The sequence below is a fragment of the Sciurus vulgaris genome (assembly GCF_902686455.1).
Source record: "Sciurus vulgaris genome assembly, chromosome: 15".
Lineage (NCBI taxonomy): Eukaryota > Metazoa > Chordata > Mammalia > Rodentia > Sciuridae > Sciurus > Sciurus vulgaris.
The window spans coordinates 76746537-76757782 of record NC_136476.1 but is presented as its reverse complement, the minus strand read 5'-3'; positions in this window follow the sequence as shown (position 1 = coordinate 76757782).

Here is an 11246-nt window from a genome sequence, read left to right as displayed (position 1 = left end):
TCATCTTGGGCAAGGCTGGAGAGGGAAGTCCCCACGCGGCAGGGCGTTCAGGCAGGCGATTACACATGCAAGGAAAGTCTTCGCCTCGGGGAGCCTGCGAGAGTGCTGAGGGAGGCTGGGCCTCCGCGGTGTGCCCGGTGTGTTCAAGGGAAGAATCTAACTCCTTCCTGGCAACGCGTCACTCAGCATCACTCATCAGGTCCTCCCCGTGCCTCCCACGTGCCCCGCGTGCCCCCTGGAGCGCTCCGGCTGGCGAGAAGGCGGACCGGAGTGAACGCACAGAGCGCGCCTTCCCACAGCCAGGCCGCGCGGGAGGCTAAGGGAGTGGGCTGGTCGACAGTCATCCCGCCCTTATGTCCCCCGGGTCGGGTCCTTGCTGCACGCAGCAGTCACGCACCCGATCTGCACTTGCATTTCAAACGCGTGTTTCTGCCCTCGCAGGCGCCTGTTCTGGCTCGCGCCAGTCGCTGCAGGCACCAGCACCCCGCGCCGCGCGTCGGATAAGGGGTCCCGCCGGGGCTCTGCGCGCCCAGCCGGACCACAGGGGCCCCCGCGGCTCCGCCAGCGAGCCGAGGGCGTCGGGAAGCGCCTACCCTGCGCGCCGGCCCTCAGTAGCTCCTCCACCAGCCCTCCCGGGACTGGGAAGTGACCTGGAGAGAAGGAGCCAGGTCGCCCCTGGGTGGGGATGGAGGCTAGATCCCACTGCCATGTTGAAGAAAAGTAATGGAAACATTTAAGCCTCCGTTGCAGGCAGAATAAAACCCCTAAGGTTGGATTCAGGGCCCCACGCTAACTTGAAGTTCTGGCCTCCCTGACCTTTGTCCTACTTCTGCCCTTATCTTGGGATCTGTGTTACAGGACCGCATCAGATGGTAATTGATCCTCAACAGTTAGTTTGAAGAGTGACCGGAAGCAGTTGCCCCTAGCGCCAACCTGTGCCAGGCAGGATTCGCGCTCACCTCACTTCCGGTTAGGGACGCCCCCTGCCACAACACTGGCAGCCCCAGACCGGGCTGAAGTCCACTGAGTGCTCAGTGGTTCCCTAACTGGCTGTGCATCTGATCACCCAAGCACAAAGCTCTGGGTCTTCCGCTAGTCGTTTGAGTCACAGCCCTGGAGGGGATAGAAATTTTGCATTTATGACAGACTTCCAGTTGCTGCTGATGCTTTTGGTCTGGGATCATCCTTTGAGAACCTCTGCCCTGTACAATACAGCGCCCTACACAGTACCCTTCTGAATATATTTTTGGCATTTAGGCAGACCCTAAATTCACCCAGACCACTATCCATGCAAAGCTCTCTGGTGAGTCGCCTTTCCTTTAAGGATAGTAGAGGGTTGCCTTCCTCCCTGTCCAGATGGTGTCCTACCCTCATAGTGCTCTAGCCCCTCCCCCAAGAAAAAAGGATAGCTCATTGCTCCAGAAATATTCTGGGTCAAATTATAGGAAAATAGGTTTTATTCACAACCAGCTTTGAAGGAAGACAGAAGAAACTTGTATGTTTCCAAGGTTCTCTCTCTGAAATTCCTGAAGTTGAGCAGAACTTTTAAAAAGGCAGTAAGGGAATGAACAGTCAGGTGATATACATATGTAGATTTTGTCTGTCAAGGGTAGACAGGCCTGAGGTTGCTCCCAGCTCTGGTGCCTGTCAGGGTAGGGGGTGGCAGCCCCTTTAGCTGCTTCTCTCAGCAGAAGGAAGTTTCTAATTTGAAAGAGGAGCTTCTAAATTGTCTGTGTCAAAAGGAGTGACCCTCAAACACTTCACTTAATCATTTCTGACTGTTCCTCCTCTGTACCATGTGGCACACACTTTCTGACATATGCATGCCTCTCTTGAGCCAGGCCAAACAACTGTTCAAGATGATTTGCCCACTTTAAGGCTGGGGAAGGGACAGGGAAGCTTGCAAAAAAAAAAAAAAAAAAAAAAACCTGCCAGAGGTGTCCAGAAAAAGGGTGTGGACAGTAAGGGCTAGCAAGTTGAGTGATGGGTCAGGCAAGAAGAATCTTCAGCACCAGAGCTTGCTGGGAGGAGAGTGATGAGACAGTGACACTGTGCCAGCCACCTCCCATCACTGCCCTTCCAGGGGAGCCCTGGGTGTGGGAAGCAGAGACCTGACCAAGGACCAAGGCTTCCTTGCAGGCTTCTGCCAGCTCGAGCAGAGGGAGAGTGTCCTCCTCTGGGACACACCTCACTTATTAGGTTATTAAACGGTGACATTCATATACCAAGGTGTACTTGTATTAAAATTGCCACAGCTGCCACTTATTAAATGCCTATTACAAAGCAGACATAGAATCTCTTCCAAACCTCCCAACAACATCCATAAAGTGGGTACTGAGATCACCTCCATTATATGGATGAGGAAACTGAGGCTAAGACAGGTTGAACAATGTGACTGGGGTCCTAGTCTCTAGGAAAGGGCAGGGCTATTATCGCCCTGTCTCTAAACTGCCAGGGAAAGCCACCATCATCCTGCCCCTCATTTCCTGAACACCTGCTCTGTGCAAAGTTCTGGGTGGGACTGCAAAATGAATCATTCAAGTAGTCACTTACTCAATCATCTTTTTTTTTTTTTTTTTTGAGCACTTACTATTTTTATGGGTTTATTTATTTATAGCATGACTTATTCCAGAAAGCACTTAACTTCTTTAGTTGATCTACAAGAGAATAACATTTTACAGGAGTGGCCATTTGACAAGAGACAAATGGAAAACAGAAGTTGGAAAGATCAGAAGAACCCAGGAATGGGGCAGGTAGGCAGAGTGCAGACCTCGCGGTCCTACATGTTGTGGGGACAGGTCACAAATTGCTCTTTGAGCAGCCAAAACTTGGCCCCATACAGTTGACAGTGTGCATGAACCACTGATATACCAGTTCTGAGGCAAAATAAAACTCTCAGAGGCCCCGAGACCAGAGGGGTCTTTTTCTAGTGAGTTGGCATGAAGAGAACAGTGTTGAGTGTAAAAAGCAATGTCCCAAAACAGCCTTCTAATTGCTCGCACAGCACAAGTCTCAGGGGCTATTTCCTGAACCCCGCTCCAGGCTGGCCCGCATCCCAAAGAGGAAGGCTGCACTGAGAAGCTCTGTGTCTGCCCCGCCTGAAGCAAGCCGCGCTCTCAGCCTAAGCCACAGGTCTGTTCAGGTAGCCTAGCACTTGTAGCACATGCTAAGGCTCAATGCAGTCTGCAGGTGAACTTTCTTTGGTCTGACCTTTTTATTTAAATGATCTGCACTAGTTGTTAACTTGAAGCAGTTTTCTTCTTCTTCTTCTTCTTCTTCGTCTTTTAAACAAACAAAAATAGACATTTTTGTCAGTCTCTAAAAAAAAAAAAAAAAAAAATAGGATCTGACAACAGGGGGATCCAAATTCTCAAAGAACTAGAATTAGCTAGAGCAGGCCACTTCTTCCCTCTGTTGCTCCCTGAAGGAGCTTTGCTTTCACGGTCCTTACCTGGCCCTGCAAGTCGTAGGGCCTTGAGTTGTGGCACGCCAGAATGCATTAGAATCGTCAGTTCAGGGTCCTAGGTCTGCTCCTTGGATTGCGGAGTACAGGGAGGTGGCAGTGGCATACAAGTGACTGATGCAGATGGTCTCTCCTAAAGGGCACGGAGGGCTAGGTGGGGCTCGCACACAATTATAGGAACACCATTGATCCAGACAAACAGATGCATAGTTTTCTTGCTGCACAACTTTTGGCAAATACCTGGGGTTTGGAGTTCAGTGTTGCAGTCCCGGACCAGTGGGTGCCCGGAATGCAGCGCTGGTAAGTGGCTGGGGCACTGCTGAGTCACATGCTGTAAATCAGTGCCCTCCACCCAGCTGCACAGGAGAACCACTCCGGGGAATCTCAGACTCCCTGCCGAGGCCACAGGTCGGCCCAGTTAAACGGAGTCTGCGAGTTGGAGAGAATGGACTGCGGCGCTCTACCTGGCAACAGATGATCCCGTGCACAACCGAATGTGAGGAGCAGGGCTTAAAATAGCACCCTTTGCAGGCCCAGGTCTGGTTTTGACTGTGGAAGAACAAGAGATGAGCAGAACTCCCAAGGGAGGGGAGAAGAGGGGCAGGTGAGCAGCGGGACTGTTACATGATGAGTGGGAGCATGGGGACTCTGGGGGCCCCAAGCAGGGACACCTAACCCAGCCTGCTGGACCCTGATCCCCCACCCCCAGGAGAGGTTTGGGCTGAGTTTAGGAATGATACCACCCAGCCACGTAAAGAAGGGAACAAATCCCAGCCAAGGCGAGAATACAGTCCAAGGCTCTGAGGCCCAGAAAGAGGGGCCGGGGAGTTAGAGGTTGTCAGGCTCAGCTGGGTCAAGGGGTGGGGGTGGGGAGTATGAGAAGAGGCCACAGAAGCAGGAAGGGGCCCTATGATAAGGGCGTTTAATATACCAAGCTAAGGAGACTGAACTTGACCTTGAAGCTCAGAAGACACCCCCCCTTCCCCAGGGCTTTAAACTAAGGAGCTATACGGATAAACAAACCCATGGCAGGCAGGGGTCACCCAAGAGGGCTTCCTGAAGGGGGTCAGGCTTGAGGTAACCCAGGGAGAGGATGAGGAAAATGGGGGTTCTGATCAGCCACTTCAGTTAAAGCTACGGAAACCCTTCCCTCCCCCATGCCCTTTGAAACAGTTTGAATCACAGGCTGCCTGCCTTAAAGATGTGTTTGTCTGTTATTTGAAAACTGCGGTTTCTCTTTAACAGATTCTGGGCCCCATCCTTCGACTAGGAACCAGGAAGGAATGAAGGCTGCACCCTCTTGCCCAGAGCTAATTACTGAAACGCAGCGGGCCTCTCGGGGTCTGGCGTCACCGTCCCTTCCTCCAACAGTTCCTAATTTCTGACTGGTCAAAGTTTTCAGTACATTTTTACGGGCCTCTCCAAAGCCAGCTGGAAGCCCTTTTTCCATAAACTCTCCCTGAGACAAGTAGCCAGGTTTCACATATTAAAATGAAAATGTCAAAAGAGTTGCTGAGAAGGGGGGAAAAAAAAGCTCACTGTGAGGCCTCAGCTCACGAAGCTGGGATCGGGGTCCAGCAGCATCTGCCCATCTGGTTGGGTGTTCTCTCCTTTCTTTCTTCCTTCTTTGTTCTATTTGGTTTTTGCAAAAACTGATGATCAAGTTAAGCCCGTGATAATAATCATTTGTTTATTGATTCACTCAGAAAACACTTCCTGGACATTTCCTAGATGCCAGTCTTAAACTGGGCACCAAGAAGAGAAGCTATCTCAGGCATGACTGCCCCCCCCCCATGGCCCTCCAGGCTGAAAACACTTGATCATTTCCAGTGTTTTAAGAGGCAATATTTCCAGCTGCATGTGAGATTATTGCCTCATTCTTCAGAGGAGGAAATTGAGGCCCTTAGAGATTAGATATCTTGCCCAGAGTCACAATGCTAGTCAGTAGTAGAACCTGACCTTGAACCATACAACTCCATATCTGAATCCAGCGGTGCTCTACCTCTGAGCCACATCCCAACCCTGTTTATTTTTTATTTGGGGACAGGGTCTTGCTGAGTTGCTTAGGGCCTTACTAAATTGCTGAGGCCAGCATTGAACTTGTGATCCTCTGGCCTCAGCCTCCTCAGTTGCTGGGATTACAGGCATGTGCCATCATGTGCCTGGCCTCTTATTCCTTCTTAACACCATTGAGTCACAGCTCCAAGAGGTTTAGCTGTCACTTACAATCTGCCCAGCATCTAGATCCACCTTAAATCTCTGGCTTCCCTTTTGCCTGGAGACCCCATTTTGAGAAAGGAAAAGCTAGCACCCACCATCACACTACAAGCCCAGTGGAGATACCCAGATACTTCCCCGGCATGTCTTCCCGCCTGGAGAGTGGACAGGCATGTGTGAAATGCAGCCCCAGCCAACTAGACACACATTCTTAGAGTTGATTTGTGAGTGGAGAGGACCCTGGATCAGACTGTGCCTGCAGCCCTCCCTTGGCTGGAGTTCCTGCAGCAACCTGGGGCTCTGCCCTTTGTCCAGGACTTTTCTCCAGCCTCTAGTTGGTTCTCTAGTGGGTCCTTCCTATCCCTCAGGAAATTTGCCTCTCTGATTAAGAAGGATGGAGTTGCTAATAGCCATGGTCTTGACAGACAGGTCATAGCTCTCCGTCCTGTTTACAGAGCTGGCAGGAAATAGCCACCTCCTCAGTGCTTGGGCACTTTGGGATGCTGTGAGGATGTTGGCACAATCTGTCTTGCCAAGTTCTGAGGCTACAGCAGACAGGCCTGGTGCTCAGGCTGCGGCATCCTCAAAGCCAGGTGGACTCTCCCGCCCTTGTCTCAGTCCTGGTTCCCACCTCTCAGTTCTTCCAGCTGCCATTGAGCTCACTCCTCTTGACGTTCCATTCCCAACTGGGCCCTTCTGGCCTTTCAAGGGTCACGTGTGTGGAGAGGAGTCTGAAGTAAAGGCCTCGGGTGGGTCTGCTGAGGGAGGGATGCCAGGCTCCACAGACAGAGGGTGGGAGGGGCTCAGAGTAGAGACGCCCACACAGGCGGCATGAGATGCTCAGGAGGAACTTCAGCATCTGCTCTCAAGACCATGAGAGATGGTATTTTAGTCTCCGGAGAAATAGAACCAACAGGACATATATATTGATAAGATATATTCATTTTAAGGAACTGGCTTATGTGATCATGGAGGCGACAGGTCTGGAATTTCCGATAGACTGGAAACTCAGGCAGGAATCAACAGTCTTGAGGTAGAATTTTTCTCTGGGAAGCCTCAGTTCTTACTCTTAAGGCCTTCAACTGATAGGTTGTGGCCCACCTATACCATGGCGGGGAATGTCCTTCAAGTCAGTTGACGGTGGATCTGAACTACATGGTGAGATTCCTTCACAGTGACACCCAGACTGGCATTTGATTCCATAACAGGGACCATAGCCCAGTCAAGTCAATGCAAAACATTAACCCACACAGAGGACTTGGTCCAGATGATGGCCCCTGTGGTGATCAAGAAAGGGTGACTGCAGCCCTGACAGATCAGCTGACATGGGGTCACGAGGAGGACCTGTCCCACAGTCACACCGAGAGTGCCCTGCAGACCCCGGGGCTGGCTGAGGAGTGTGGGCGATACCTCTCTCCTGGTTTGAATCTGTGCCTTGCGTTCCCTGCGACCGGCACAGATAGAGCCTCCGTGGCAAGGCCCGTCTCTCGCAGCCCCCCTCCTCCTCCCCAAACCCTTTCTTGCCCAGGCTTTGGCAGCTCTTCTGGTTTGATGCATATCTGACATGCCACCCCGCTGCACACCTCCCAGAGCCTCCCCCGCGGGCCTGCCGTCTGCTCCAGATTCCCGGCCCTTGTCTTCTGACCACCACACAGGCACCGGGGGGCCTTCTGAAGCCTCACAGGTGGGATCCAGACCCTGTGGTCTGAACCACATCTGGAATAAAGCACTGTCAACTCACAAGCTCCTACCCCAGGGCGTCTTCCCACAAGCCGGGCTCCCTCCACGCAGCTCCGGCCCACGTGTTCCTTCTCGCTCCAGCAGGAGGCACACGGGACCTGAATGGTGATCTTCAAAGAAGCGACTCAGGCGGATGTACAGGGCCCGGCTAAACCTCTTGGAGCTATTGCCCCAACCCAGGCCGAAAGACTGGGAGAGGAATGGCAAGGGGAGGGGAGGCGCAGAGTTTCTTCCGGGAGCCACAAGAGTGAAGGTTATCTCTGAAGAGCCAGGGAATTCTGGTGACAGAATTACAGCTCTCCAAGCAGAAAGAGATCCTGAAGGGGACTCAGTTGTTTCCTGGCCCAGGAGGGATTTCCTGTGAAACTCATGAGAATGTGACATGTCAGAACACTCAACACAAGGGGCTTTAAATAATTTTGGCAATAGAGAAACTCAGAGGACTGCTAAAACACCGTACGTCTCCGGCAGGGGAGAGACCTTGACCAAATTTCATCTCGTCCGCTGACTTTCTGCTTGACCTTGAAGAGCCTCTTCTGCTGTCTAGACACCAGCTCCTCATCTGAAAATGAGGATTTGAGAGACGACTTGGTCCTCTCCATGTGACCACTGACCTGAGTCTATCATCTTAACATTTCCCAGCTGTGTGACCTTGGGCACGTCACTTAGCCCCCTTAGACCTTGATTTCATCATCTACAATATTAGGGGGTCATAGCCCCCTAATGCTTTGCTCCACCTGCAGATTTGCGATGGGGATGGGATGGGAGAAGGGAAGCACTTTGCATAAACTCCAAAAAGCTACGCATATCTGAAGTGTGGTTGTAAATGAGATATCATTACCTGCCGTCTAGGATGTCCGAAGCTGCAGAAGGACCTATGAGACCAGCGGTCACAGGGTCAGAGAGATGCAGTGGCTAGAGACTGACCAGTGAGACCACTGGGTTCAGGGCTCAGCTCTGCCACATTTATCCATTCCCTCATCCGTAAAATGGGGTCATAACGGAACACATGCAGGGATGCAAGGCGGTGCCTGGCATGTGGTATGCTGGGGATGTCCACACCAGGGATCACCATGATTGTCAGTCATGGCACATGGGAGGCAGAGGGTGGGCAACAGAGTGGGCACTGGCTTTTGAACACTCGGGGGCCTGAGTTCATTACCAGCTGAATCCTTTCAAGGACTGTGATGTGCCCACTCTCCTCTGATTATTTCTTGACCAGTTGCACTTGCCTCCTTCTTTGGGGCCAGTTCTCCTGTGTGACCTCTGCCTCTTCTTCGTCCACCTTGGGCTGGGAGCTCAGCCACCTCGAGCTGATTGATTCATGGACTGCTCTATTCCAGAAAATAAGCCTTGTAAATATTAGAGTTTGCTAATAAAATGACTCCTCTGTATTTTAATGTGGGGACAACTTGAAAGATATTTTCAATCCTCTCTGGAAACATCTACTATAAAATAGCATACATGAACAAATTACCCAGTATCCCAGGCTAGAAATCTATCTACCTACCATCTGTTTTTATTATGCTAACTAAAAGCTCTGATTGAATACTCTATGTTGACTTAATTTATAAAATCCAGACACAGTAACTCTCAAATTTAAATATGCAATGTTTTGGCAAGTCAAATCTTTATGTAAGACTCTTTACGGAGATTGATCAGGAACCCCTCATTTGTCCTAAACTTTATAGTTCCACCCAGTGAGGAAATCTGAGGTCTTGATTAGGGAAGTGACTTATTAAAGGTTACCCAGAAATAAACCTTGAACTAAGTTCATAGGATCAAATAATTTTGCCATCAGGGTCACCTTAGAGGCCTCAGGATGTGTTCAGAGCTGATCACTCCTTGTCTGATCCCCTCTCTTAACAATGACCCACTGATGTGTCTGTCCCCAACCCCAGGCACCAGCTCTGGACCAGGAGCCTTGGGCGGTGGGAAGCAGGTTGTTCCTCACGCTCAGGACTCACCCCAACTCCCAGCAGAGTGCCTGCCTGAAGCACAGTTCCCGAAATAGCTGCTGCATGTAGGAAGTGTGAATAATGGACCACTTTTCTTTCTAACAGGTGGAGAGACTGAAATTCAGAGAAGGGAGAGGACCTGCCCTGTTTCACCACAACGTGGAGGGGCGACCCGGAGGATGTCCTGCCCCCCTGGTGAAGGTTCTTTACTGCACCTCCTGGGCTCCCACACAGGACAGACCTTCTCTCATTTCCCCACAAAAGCCACAGGTACAGGTGTTTATGGTTTGACCACTAACCAGAGCCAGACATTTCAGTAGGTCACAGTCTGACCCCATCAACCCACTTTCTAAAATAGTGTTAACGATCAGTCTTTCTAATATAATTGGAAAAACTCTCAACACCTGCATGCTGAGGACATTATAAACTGACCCCAAATTCAGGCAATGAAACACAGACCTGTCTAACTGGTCACCTGTGTTATAAGTATTTCCAAAGACTACTACAATAATAGTCTTTCATGTTTGTGCGAAGTGTGTTCAAGATGCTCAGATGCTTGAACAAATGCTTCCCAAACAATATGTTCTTTCAGAATAAGTTAGTGGCTGTACTGCTAAAATAGGTGAATTTATCATGTGTGAATTATATTTCAGTACGGCTGACAGGGAGTAGTACAGAGAGACCTTCCATGGGGTTCTCTGGCCTTTGTGCCATCGCCTCTAACAGGTAAGTGTTGAGACACAGCAGAGGGGAGGTCGACAGGGTGCCCTGACACTCTATTGTACATGCCCCTGAGGAAATCACTCCAATGTGGTGAGAATTATGTCCCCAAGTTGTGACAAGACTCAGAAGGGTCACAATGCCAAATATGACAGGACACTGCAAACTATCCTGCACACCGAGCAGCTAGCCCTGCATCCAAAACCTCTGCTGCACAACCCTGTGCTCATCTCCCAGACCCTCCCAACTTTACAAGGACCAAATAATTCAAATGCACAGCAAATGGATGAAAAGTTGGAGACTACAAAGGAAAAGGATCAGAGAGAACGACCATGGGCCAGCCGCACAATGGGGCTGAATCTTGACACTTTGCCATATTTACTTCAAATCTCTTTGTTTTCTTTTTTTTCCCCCCTAAGGAATAAAACATTACAGATATAATTCAATTCTCTGTCTACTTCTTCCTGATCTCATCCCCATTCCTCCCTTCTAAACTTGCTGTCTTTCATTTCCCTTGCATGTTTTAACCCTTCTACATACCACCTGACTATGTCACTAAAACATAGGCAGCATACTTGCAAGTGTTTTAAAAAGACTTTTTTGTATCACCCTGTTCCTATGCTAGGACTCAATGCTCCCTTTTTCCTAAGTGTATGTATGTTAAGGTTTATAACCTTGTTTAAATCATGGACCCAGAGCCTTAGTTTTGCTACCAGTGTATTATTTCGTTATATGAATGTATCCATCTGGACTGCTCCTGATAATTTTAATTTTTTACCATTATATGCCAAGTGAAGCCATTGTGTTGTAGATATGAGCATCTTCAACTTTAGTAGATGTTGCCAAAATGTTTTCCAAACTCACTGTGTCAGTTACATCTCCATCATAGGAGTATGAGGGTCCAGAGGTCCCACATCCATCCCCACACCCCCAAATTGACAGATGTTTTACTCTTTTCCAGCCTGAGGGATGTGAAGTGGTGTAACATGGTTCTTTTCATTTGCATCTCTCACAAAACCAGAGAGGTTGAACATCTTTTCATATTTTTGGCTACTTAGGCCATTTAGGCTTCCTCTTTTGTGAATTACCTATGGATGCCCTTCACTCATTTTTTTAAAAAAACTTGGAATTTCTGTCATCTGATTAAA